Raw genomic sequence first — 12,812 nt, 5'->3', positions numbered from 1 at the left:
CAAAGACATAAATTTTTATATTAAAACCATATAAAATTATATAAAAACCAAACTTGAATAGGAAGCCTACAGCTAAAGTGCTTTAATATCAGTGATGGTAAGGAACAGGGCTTATTGTTTCAATAAACAATAGTTACCCTCTACAAACTCTACTGTAAGTTTTTAATTTATGTTTATATATACATGCACAGTCCCCAGCTTACAAATTAGAATATATTTGATAAAACATGGTGACTATATCACTTTTACTATATATTACATTATTTTGCAATGGCTCAGGGCAGGGTTAGATAAAAATTTATATATGTTAGGAATTATATGATATAGCATAAGCTTTAATTGCACATTCAATCCCAAGAGATCCTTCAAGGTTGTTGTTTTGTGGGTTTTTTTTTTCCCTCTCATCTATGATTATGTCTACAGATACTGCTAGGGTGCAGCAGAGCTCCCAAGAGAGTTATTGTGGATCCTATAAAGTAACATCAGTCAACATTTTTAATAGCATTCTAAATAATGCCTATAGCTTGTTTGCAATGTTGAAAGTGTTTTAGGTCTGCAGCCCTAAAAGCTTGCTACAAAAATGACTATATTTTATAGACTTTATTGTTGGAGTTATTGCCACTGTTAGAATTATAGGTTACTGTATTTTTAATAAGCCAGGTGTAAAGGATTTTCAGCTGTTCTGAGAAACCTCTTATTTTTACCCCTCCTCATAACTTTGATCTGTGATTAAAATTAAATGACATTAATAATTGTTTTCTGAAGTTCTTGTTGCCTTATGATTGTTTCTCAGAGCATCAAAGACTAGAATGAAATTGATATTCTTATAACTTAATTAAAATGTTGTTTTATGGCAGAATACTAAGCATAACCTTCATGATTGGACTGTGCATATGAAACAACTCATTATTGAACCGCAGAAAGGAATCTGCACACATATTTAAATAAAATTAAAAGTTTCAAGCCAGACTGAAGTTCAAACTTGAGTTTACAACTTCTCTTTAGTCCATTTATGTGTTTGCTCAAGTTTCCTGTTATTTGATGACTTTTTTTATATTTTAAAACTTGTCTGTTTCAGAGGAAAGTATTCGCAGTATTCCCAGACATGTGATAACTATGCTTCATCTCATCCCGGACTGAGATCCAGTTAAATAAATCCTTGTATCCAGGCAGAGGACGTGAAAGTTGTTTTGCTTTTACATAGATTATAAAGATTTAAATACAATTTACTTCCACCTAGTACAACCAAGCTTAGTTTTTATAGTAGTATAAACTACTTTTATGTTTTCAGTGCAAAGGATTGACTATAATGAGCGAGTGCTTCATCCAGTGCTTTGCATGTAGTTCACTCTACACACATTGAGACCTAATCTGTTTAAAGGAAAGACTGACTGGCTGCCTAATGGATTACACCTTTCCATGGAGAACCAAGATTTCCCTGTAGCTCCATGTGCTGGCAAGACAAGTGAATCTCCCATACGAAGACTTATGTGTGGGCACTGATGCATTTGCACATGTGCAGTGGCTTGAACGTGGGAGGCAATGAGTCTATTGCTGGGACACCTCGCAGCTTGATGCGAGTACACATGGCAACTTCGTGTGTGTTTGCTAGTATTGGTAAGATTGTAGCTTTTTTGTTCTTTTTCCTTTCTTTATAAACTATGCCTATGCTAGTGAAAGATTGCACTTTTCAACAAACCCAGAATCCTGTCCTCTCTCCAAAGGGAAGAACTACCTGGGAGTTACTTAGGAACTGCTCTAGAATGACAGAAAGTAAGGAATTTGGTCCTGGCATCTGCTTTCATGCACACCATGAGTATTTGGTGGCAGGGTTTTGTTTGCTTTTCCCTTGAAATGCTCTGGATCTCCTCTGTAGGTAGACAAACCTACAGACAGTGTAATGTCTTCAGGGCAGGCAGGGAACCTGGTAAGACATACCAAACTCTGAGATGAACCGTGCACTACTTCCAGAAGGGATGACTTACTCCATTTAGTTATATTTCTTTACTGAGTGTTTGAGAGTGACTTCTGGTCACCACTTACATGCTCCAGGTTAGCCTATATTGAGCATCTGGCGCTTCCTAAATAAAGGCTTTGGTATCCAGGTTTTTGGGTTGGATCTTATAGGAATTAGATGAAGTAAAAATCTTAAAGCTTCTGATGATACTTATTTCAGGAAAGATTTAAGTAGGAAAATAGGTACCTGTATGTATGCATGCTTTTGTTCGTTTGTTTTTTGATTTACTATGGCTGAAATTATCTATTTATTTTAACTTAATTTTATACTCAAGGTGAAACTACCTTTTATGGAAAGCACAATATGTGGCTTACGTCCTAGAAAAATGTTGACTTTTGGCACAGAGATAAAATTCTTTTGTGCAAAAATCTGCAAGGAGTCTAAAATATTAAAAAATAAATAAGGAAGCATAAAATTTAACTGGTGTCTCTCTTGTGACCTCTTTTATTGATAATTTTGTTGTTGTTTTATAATATGCTAAGTAATATCCTGACACTAAAGAAGTGGCAGTTGATGTCCTGGTCTATGCTCTTTCTTTGTTTTCTGATACTGGATTTCATGTGTGAGGCTACAGTTTGACAGTACTGCTCAATGTAATACTTTCTATCTTATGTACTTATGCCTGTAGTTTAGGTGTTTCAGATAGTTAAAGGAAAACCTTAAAGGTGAAATACTATTTTAGATACTTAAAATGGCTGAAAGAAAATGAAGGCAACAGAATAGTAATAAAGGAGCTGCTGTAATGATTGGCTGCAAGTCCAGTTTTTCTGATCCTGGAAAAACTAATCCAGGAGATCTTTGGAACTGTAAATAACAAATGCAGAAATGGTAAATCTTACATGATCTTCAAATCAGTTATATAACGCACTGCTGTCTTATGTCTTTGTGTTTTAGAGAGGACGAGGATGGGAAGGTTGGAATTTAATTTGCAAGCTCTGAAACTGAAAACTGGAGAAATCAGAACCATCTTTTTCACAATATTAAAATAAGAATTTCTCTTTGATAAACTTGCTCTTATTCATTCGATTTTCATGAAAAAATGGAAATACCTGTAGGCATGAAGTAGCCAGAACACCTTGGTTTATGGAAATGAGTTTTTTATATGTTTCTATTGAGCAAATCAAAGTGTAAATGAATTTATGAGAGTGACACAAGAGCTTATGTTCCAGAGCAACAGTGCTTGCAAGGTGGTAGATTCAACTTCTCTGGAGGAGGCCTTTCCATGCTCTCCTGTTACTTTTCTGTAAGGAATAGCTTGTGCTAAGTGGGCTTCAGACTGGTTGCTGATGGAGTTCCATATGATATTGTAACATCTACTTGAACTCTACTGTAGCATATTCACCACTGTTGGGAGCCCCCAGTTCCTCAAAAAACAGGCACAGCAAAGCTTTGGTCACTTTTCCAGGCTCTGTTTCACCAGACAGAAGAGGTTTCCCTTTCCTTTTTTTTTTTTTTTCTCCAGTCACATATGTTGGGACATGGTTTCACACTGTCAGTGAGATGTGGCTTTCCAGCATATCCAGCTCATCCATGGCTGTTGTTTCTTCTGCTGAATAGAGGTGCTACAATGTGTTTTTCTTTCCTAATAAATTAGCTGGTGTGAATAGGCCCTTCAGTGCTTGTCCTGACCCAGATCCAAGATACCTTTTTTTCTTTTGACTTGCTCTGTCTTGGAAGAAACAGTCTACCACTAATGTAAATGTTAAATAGGATTGTTGATAGTAAAACCTTAAATTAAAAGCTTTTATATTATTCTGTGTGCTGGATTTTCACACATACTGCCTTGCTTCAGATTTTTTCATGTCACAAGGTATAAATGCAAGTAATAGTATATCATGATTTTTCTGTCATTTTACATTTATTTATATTAATTTAAATTCCACAGAGGATTACAGTTATATAGAATACTTTGTTGATTCTAAGTAGGTATCACTGAAAGCTAAAAATTGGCATTAAATTAGCTAAATATTTCTTGGAGAGCAAGTGGAAATTTTCATGGAAATGGAAATGTAAGATTTTCATGACATTTGCTCTTGATTTATTATACTTCACTTAATAAATAAATTTAGCTAGTTATGGTATATGGCAAGTCCTCTGTCCTTATTTACCAATTTTATAATCAAAAAGACTAGAAACCCATGAAATGATAATTGAACTTTACCATTTTGCATTTATTACAAACACCATTAGAAATACAAATATAAGTGCTACAAGTTGATGAGATTTTAATGAGAGACATGTTACCATTCAAATAGATGAGTCCACAATTTAAACCCAAGGGGGCTGAACATCTTTTTTTTTTTTTTTTTTTTTTTTTTTTTATTGTGCTCTTTTCCTCTGTGTCCTGGCAGAAAGGGTTGCTGGCTGTCCATGAATGCATGGAAGGTGACAGGTTTTCTTTGGCACTGTGGAATGCTAAGATAACAACAGCAAACGCTCTAGGCACGCTCCCTGCTTAGGCTTTCTTTGGAGGTGGCAAATGTTTGGGGAGAAGAAATGGCCAGTGAATGTTTCAAGTCAGTTCACTTTTGTCCTGGGCTAACAAAGTCAAGGGAAGGCTTGAGGACTGACTCTAGGAGCAGGTGAATATTGGTCACATGCTGTAGGCACTCCACAGCAGGAGGCTGTGGGGTTTCATTAATGAGATAATTACAGATGTAATTATGAAATTACGTCTGTAATAATTTCATTAGAGATGTAGTCAAAATCTCAGCCAAGAGGTGTAATTCAAAGAATAAATAATTCAAGTTTTGTTGTTGTTTTTGTTTTTAGTTATTCACTGTACCTGGATTTTGAGTCTTTATTTAAAGTGTCCCATGCATTCTCTCCAGAGAGTTTAGTAGCTCCACCTGGTTTAATAATAAGAAGGAAAAAGAGAAATAGGTGAAGGGCAAGAAGAGCATCAGTCTTTAAAATGAAACCTTACACATTTCTTTCCTGAAGTCTGTTTGCTCTCAAGTCTGTTCAGGGCATCTTTATTTTGTCAGTAGTAGAAATATGCTATTCAGGCTTTTAAATAAACCTACACATTTTTAAAGTATCCTTTTACTTCAAAAGCAGGTTTACTATAATACTAGGAGATCATTTTCCAGCAGAGGTATGCTGTATAACTTACTCTGAGCATAGCAGATCTAATAGCATTAGACAGTGCCTAAGCAGGAGCACTTCCTCACCATTTGCAATATCCGAACAAAAATCAAGACATTTTATAGGGGGAAGTTACTTTTTTGAAACAGTCCACTGTGGTGTTATATATGTTCATGATATATGTTCATTGACCTGTTACATAGCAGTCTCTTTTTTGAGTATGACTTGTCTGCCAAGAGCAGCTGTGACTCCTGTTATTACCTTCCTTAGGCAGATTAGGCAATTCAGTAGCAAGTAGAGGCTTACTGCTTCCAGCCTAATCTCTGACACCAGAAGTTCTGGGCAAGATTTTTAGAACACTAAACTTTCTGAGCCTTTTGGGGCCAGTTTTTTACAAGCAAAATCTTCCATTGCGTGTCTTGCTTGGGATAGTTCAAAAACTGTATTCATTTCTCTCTGAAATTGCAAAAGGTAAGTCTTTTTATAGTTATGTCAAAATGTCTGTCATACAGGGTTGGGGCTGTACAAATGCCAAAGACTTCTGCCCACAGGAATATAAATTTTGAGAATAAATGAAGAGACAGCTGAGGGATGTAATCCAAAAAAGAGGAGTAATAGGAGGAAACAATAAAATGCTAGAAAATAGTCATCCAGCCATCCAAGTGAGAGGTGGCAACAGGCAAGAGTGGTTGATGAAGCAGTGAGAAAAATGAAGGCAGGCAGAAAACAATGCAAATTCTTGTCTGTAAACTGTGATAGTTTCAAATCCTCTTAACTTTTGTTCTTTGAAAGAATTATATTGTAGAACATTAGGGTTAAAGCGTCCATCTTACATGCATAATGTTACAGAAAAGTTGCATGCTAATCTGGTATAGTGTTTTCTGCTCTTTTTAAATTGTGGAAACTGCAGATATATTTAAAGTTCGAAGCCCTCTGAGAATACTTCTGATTCTTTCTTTCCTTTTGTGTGTCAGGTTGCTGAAATTTTCACCTTCAGTGGCTACTGCTATGCTTAATTAGGAAGCAGATCATAAGAGAAACTGCTTCTTCACCAACTGTGACCAGCAGGTATTGACAAGAAAACTGTGTAAACTCTACAAATGACTGCTGGTGTGCTTAAAGAAGCAGAAAAGTGTGTTCACCGCAATGTCCCTGGGGTGTTGAGCTTTGTATGTTAGACAGCAGCTTTTACAGGAGATGTGAGAACAGTGCTTGTGAGCCTGCAAAAATCTATAGATAATGCTCCAGCTGTTTAGAGAAGGGGAGGGAAGAAGCACACACACAAAAAAGCACTATCTATTTATTGGTACAGTGTTGTCAATACTTAACTCTGTGGGTTCAAATGTGTTTTTTTTTTTTTCCTCTAATGGACACAAAAACAAAAAGAGGTGTTAATTTTTCCAGGTTTCAGAAGACTTTTTGATCTAGTTATTTGGAGCCTTTTTCTTCCAGATATCAGTACTAAAGCCTTAAAGCACTAATTTTATCCTAACAACAATGTGGTTCTCTCTCTGCCACCATGAAAATTTTAATTGGTCTGCTAAAAGGTTCTTGTAAGCTGCTGAAAAAAAATATATGGTAGAAGCCTTATTCAATGTGTATTAAATTCTAGAAAGAATTGTTGCCTTTCCAAATAAAAATGTGCTGTTTGTTATGTTGTTAGTACTGAATTAATTCTACATCTTATTTACAGACACAAGCAACTCAGATTCCCAAATCATACTTACAAACAAACTTTTACATTGACCCTTCAATTAAGTTAGGATGCAGACAAGTGCACAGAATCCTAATTTGTGAAGATGTTAATTCATATATTATCAGATCCTTTAACTTCAGTGGAAAAACCCCTGCGAATCCTTCACAGGACTAATTCATATTAAGAAAAAGCCCACATTTGGTGGATGTGTGTGTATATGTACAGATGAAATCATCTCAATCATTTGTTATAATAATTTCATGAAAATAAGAATCAAAAAGCTATTTAGCACAAAGAAATGGCACTGTAGGTAGAGAGGGCAATATATTTGTACCTTAATAATGATATTCTCTCTAAATTAATAATTTAATGACATTTGTGATTGGTTATGCAAAATTTCTCTATGTAGAATTAAAAAACAACACACATTTCATATGCCTATTTATAGAGGTATTCACATGCCTATTACCTGTGTTAATTCAAAAGTGGCATGTTAAGTTAAAGCTGACAAAGAACGAATCATTGAAGAATGAATGCAGGCCAGTGTCAATATGATCTTTCTGCACACTGATTTCTGAGTAGGTGCAATTTGTAAAAATATTTTTTTGAAGATCACCTATGGAAGCTGTGGAATTTCCCTCAGTAGGATGTTTTTAAAAATCAGGTTATGTAAACGTCTATTAGGAATGGTGTCAATATTGTTGATCCTGCCTTGGGGCAGAGGCACAGAATAGATGACCTCTGGAGGTCACTTCTAGACCTATTTTCTATGAGTCTACATTGTGATGCCACATATTGCATCTATATATTTAAAATTATCCAGGTATAAAAGTTTGTTTGTACTATTTTATCCCACCTTTACTTCTTAAGCTTTTGCAATTCAAGCATATAACTAGGAAGACGAGGAGAATAGTTCCTAAGTAATTACGGAAACTTGAAATGCAATTTAACTGTATCATGCATTTTAAGATCCACCTTGAGACTGATGAAGAATTGAGTAGATTGGAGAGATAAAAGGGAAACAGCATAGCTCAAGACCTGAAAGTTTACTGAATCAACTCTTCCTGTTTTGGATGATGGGACCTCACATTAATTTTGCTGATTTATGATTTTTCAAAGTCAGTATTAATATTTTCATCATTGAAATATATGTTTACTGTTAAGTTGTGGAGGATGAATTTTAAAGCTGCTGTATAGTCATGGACTGTAAGTATTTAGGTTTTTGCAACTGACCCATTTTTAGAATTTTTTGCAACACTTGCAGATTCAGAATACAAACAGCTCTTCCATTTATAGAACACTCATTAAAAATGAAGTAGCAATTTAGTAAAGGGATAGTTAAGAGGTCAATAAAAGTCCCTGCAGTTTGGGATCTGAAGCATTTCTTTTTATTTGTTATACTGCGTATTATTTTCCATCAGAACAAATAAAATCTGCATAAGTGGCGTATTTGTTACCTCAGATATGTACATGCGTGAATAGTACAAAAATAATAAACGTACTGATTATAGTAAACATATGGAACTATTCACACTTAAAAAGTAATAGGAGCTAAACATTTTCTCTTGAAGTGAAAAGTAATTAACATACAATTTAAAAAGCACTCAGTAATTTTATATGATTCTGATCTTAGACATTTGGCCTGGTTATTCTCAGGTGAGATATGACCTGGCTGCTCCTCTATTGGTAGGGGCTGTATTTGCAGCCTCTGTGAAAACCTGGACTTTTATATTAAAGGTTGTCCACTTAAAAAGGAAGCATTAAAATGTATCAGAAGATTCTGAAAAGGCAACTTTAAGTTTCCATCTCTTTGGAGTCTTGAAACGTTGTGTGTGTATTCCCAAAGCTGAGATCATTACAGAAGGTGACTAGCTTGAGCCTTCTTGATGCTCATTTGTCCCAGTTCATCAAGTATTTAAATATGTGTGAACAATTCCAATGGATTTTGAAAGTGAGCTGTTGACATGAGCCTAAAGCTTTTATATACTGAACTGCAAATGCTAGATTCAACAAACTAAAGTATTCTAAGACTTGACTGAGTTGATATGTCATCTAAAGAGCTTGCTGAAAACATATGTGCATATTTTGCATAGTCATCTTTGTTAGGGATGAAACCTTCAATAAGAAAATACTGTAGACAAGCAGTTGGCACATTTAAAACTTTACCAACAGGTAAGCATTCTCTCTATTTTAGTATCATTGTTATGCTCATAAATTTGGAAACACTATGAAACCTTATACTCGATATGAAACCTTATACCCGATAAATGCATAAAATGCTAACATTTTAGTAGCAGCAAAACTATTACTTTTTAGGAAAGGATTTTTATCTTTTTCACTTTTTAAGGAACCTAGAATCTGTATGCATTAATCTATTAAAGTTTTACAGCTGACCATTTTAAGTAATCTTTAATTGAATAATATACTGAACATATTTTTTTTTCACTGATTTTAATTGCCGTAGTTCACTTTTTTATTTGGAACATTCAGTGAAGTTTGCAAGGGAAACATTTCGTACTGTAACACCAATAGGATGAAAAAAATAAATTACATTGCATAGAAAAAAAAATAAAAGCTTTACTCAAGAATCAGCGAGGTCCTCTTTAATTAAGGGAAACAAGCTTCAAGGTTTACGGGGAAGAAATTCATTGCTGGTGTAATTTTCCCTGTAATGCAAAACAGAATCAATTTACAGAGATGTGGTTAGGTAGTTTTTGTTAGAAGGGGAATAGAAAAGAGTCCTTAGAAGTGCTCTATTTCAAGGTAGGAATGGCAGTAAAGTTGAGCAGGTTTAAGAATATTCAGAGTAAATGTCTTCTTTTTTTCCCAGGCCTGCAAAAGTAGATAAAAAAAAAATCCCTGTGGGGATTTATTATACGCAGTTTTCTGTAAGGTGTTTTGTGACTTACATTTAATCCATTTTTCTCTTGCAAACCAGGTAAACCTAGTTACAAATTAGGACAAACTTGCTTTTCAGTTATATAATTCCCAGAGCAAGAATACAACAAACCTTGCAAACCCAAAGAAAATCACATTTCTAAATATTTTGTAGAATAGATTTTTTCTGTTATTTATGGAAACTGCATGTTGAAAGTCAAAGCTCATGTTCAGCATTTTCATGCTAGTAGTCTACTTCTGATAAAGGCTGTGTAAATTCTTTAAGCCTCTAAAAGCCTCAGACAATAATTATTGAAGAGGCACATATAAAAGATACAGATAATGACATGGATGGCTTGTAATAATAATAGAATCACAGAATGGTTATGGTTGGAAGGGACCTCTAGAGATCATCTAGTCCAAGAGCAGGTGGCACAGGGTGGCATCCAGGTGGGTTTTGAAGATCTCCAGAGACTTCACAACCTCTCTGGGCAGCCTGTTCCAGGGCTCTGTCACCCTCACAGGAGAGGAGTTCTTCCTCACATGGAGGTGGAACTTCCTGTGTTTCAACTTCTACCCATAACGCCTTGTCCTGTCACTGGCCATCATCTAGAAGAGTTTGGCCCCATCCTCCCTACATTCTCCCCTCAGGTATTGTACACGTTGATCAGATCTCCTCTCAGTCTTATCTTCCCTAGGCTAAACAGACCCAGCTCACTTAGTCTTTTCTCGCTCAACAGATGCTCCAGTCCCTTAAACATCTTTGTCATTCTACACTGGACCCTTTCCAGAAATTCCATATCCCTCTTATATTGGGGAACCCAGAACTGCATCCAATACTCCAGGTGCGGCATCACCAGAGCCGAGCAGAGGGGCAGGATCACCTTCCTTGACCTGCTGGCAATGCTCCTCCTCATGCAGACCAGGATCCCATTGGCCTTCTTGGCCATGAGGGCACATTGCTGCCTCATGATTAACTTGTTGTCAACCAGGATTCCCAAATCTCTCTCTGCGGATCTGTTTTCCAGCAGGTCAACCTCTAGTCTGTACTGGTGCCTGGGGTTATTCCTCCCTAGGTGCAGGACCCTGCACTTGTCCTTGTTGAACCTCATGAGGTTCCTCTCTGCCCAACTCTCCAACCTGTCCAGGTCCCTCTGAATGGCAGCACAGCCCTCTGGAGTGTCGGCCATGCCACCTGGTTTGATATCGTCCGCAAACTTGCTCAAGGTGCCCCCTGTCCCCTCGTCCAAGTCATTAATGAACAAGTCGACCAGTACCGGGCCCAGTACTAATCCCTGGGGGGACACCACTGACCACAGACCTCCAATTAGACTCGGCCACATTTATCACCCCTCTCTGAGCTCTGCCATCCAGCCAGTTCTCAATCCACTTCACTGTCTACTCATCTAACCCACACTTCTGGAGCTTTCCTATGAGAATGTTATGGGAGACATAAGAGCCTCCAAAGTTTCCTTTTTCCACATAGCTAAGAGTGCATGCACAGCTTATATCATGTAAATCCTGAACATCCCTATGTTTTGTTTTCTGTCATGTACACAACCTTGTATTTTGTCACTGTTACCTGCCTTCAGCTACATTCCTTGCTGAAAACCTTTCTTTGAGGGAAAGTTTTATTTTTCAATTGATTTATATGATCTTTAATTTACTTGGAAATCAACTTCTTACTCCCTTTGGTTGTCTTTTATAACATCATATGCTGCAGTGCATAAATAATTGTGAGAATATGAAAACATTCAATGGCAATGAGATCCCAGAGAGATAGTTGAAGCCTTTTCATATTTAAAACATAGTTTACTTAAGGTCAGGTGTTTTAAGTAGCTTCTGGCTAGGCAGAGCCTTAAACTGTTTCTGATAAATGGGAATGCTACAAAGAAATAATCATTCAAGTTTTGCCTTTTAGGCCATAATTATGTCCTAAAATTGTATAGCATAAATTTTAGTGTATAGCCTGTATCTAGTACAGACCAATACAACTAACCTTATGTTAGTTTTCACCTATATCCTGGTGGGGAGGAGTACATATCTCTCATTTTTGAAATGCATAGATTTTAATGTAAGCTTGCACCCTCCCTTGGTTGACTTTCTCTGCCCTATATTCACCACTACCCTGGGGCATACTTCTGCCTTTCTCAAGTCTTCTGTACAACAGACTTCTTGGGCAGTACTGCACATTTTCCTACAGAGTACTAATCATATTGCTGTTACACAGGTAGTTTAGAGGATATGGGGTTACCACTGTCTCTGCAATCATCTTAAGTAATACTAAAACTATATGTACAGTAATTATTTTTGTATAAGACATATAATTTAGGGGATATCTTAAAATCCTGAACAGCTGGTTAGCATTTGAAAGCAAAGTCTGAATTGCCTTTTATCGCTTGTTTTATTTAATCATCTATGAATACTTAGTCAACTGCTTTTTCTAGCTTCACGGTCTCATGTTGTGCTTAATAGTACTTCTGTTTTATGTGTGTTCTTGTTTCGTGTGTGAAGCTTTAAATATGATACAGCCACCTAAAAGCTAACCACAATGCCATACATGATGGAGGCAACAAGTGGAAGTAGAGACAGAGGAATGAAAGCTTAAAAAGACAAATAAGAATGTGATACAATTTAGGCGTCTTTTCTATGTCTTATTAACATCTTGAAATAGCAACACATTGGTTAGTACTTGGGATGCAAAATTTAGAAGTTACAATAGTAATTGTTTATAATTGTATAAAAAATTGGGGGGGGGTGCGTGTGTATCTCATGTCCACTGAGTTTAAATACATGTGCATGTTATGTACATATTATATCTTTAATGCTACATATTTAATAGTATCATATTTCCAGTTTTTCATAACTGCATGATCTAATAATCTAGTTGATAATCTAATAATCAGTTATTAGAGGAAATCTAGCTCAAGCTGAATCCATTTCAAATCCATTTTATCCATCCAGGTTCTCAAACCTAATTCATTTCAACTTCATCTAAGAATAAGAAGAGTTTGAAAATAAAATTGGAGGAACTATGGGAATAAATTCTTAAAGCAGAAAAACTTGAAACCTCTTACTCGTAGCAAGGTTTTCCACTCCTGGGTTTGCTTTTGCGTGTTTGTGGGGAATGTGCTG

This window comes from Tinamus guttatus, unplaced genomic scaffold (assembly GCF_059628265.1).
Source record: "Tinamus guttatus ecotype Peru unplaced genomic scaffold, ASM5962826v1 Tinamus_guttatus_pri_ptg000314l, whole genome shotgun sequence".
Taxonomy (NCBI): domain Eukaryota; kingdom Metazoa; phylum Chordata; class Aves; order Tinamiformes; family Tinamidae; genus Tinamus; species Tinamus guttatus.
Note: the sequence above shows the minus strand (reverse complement) of the source record.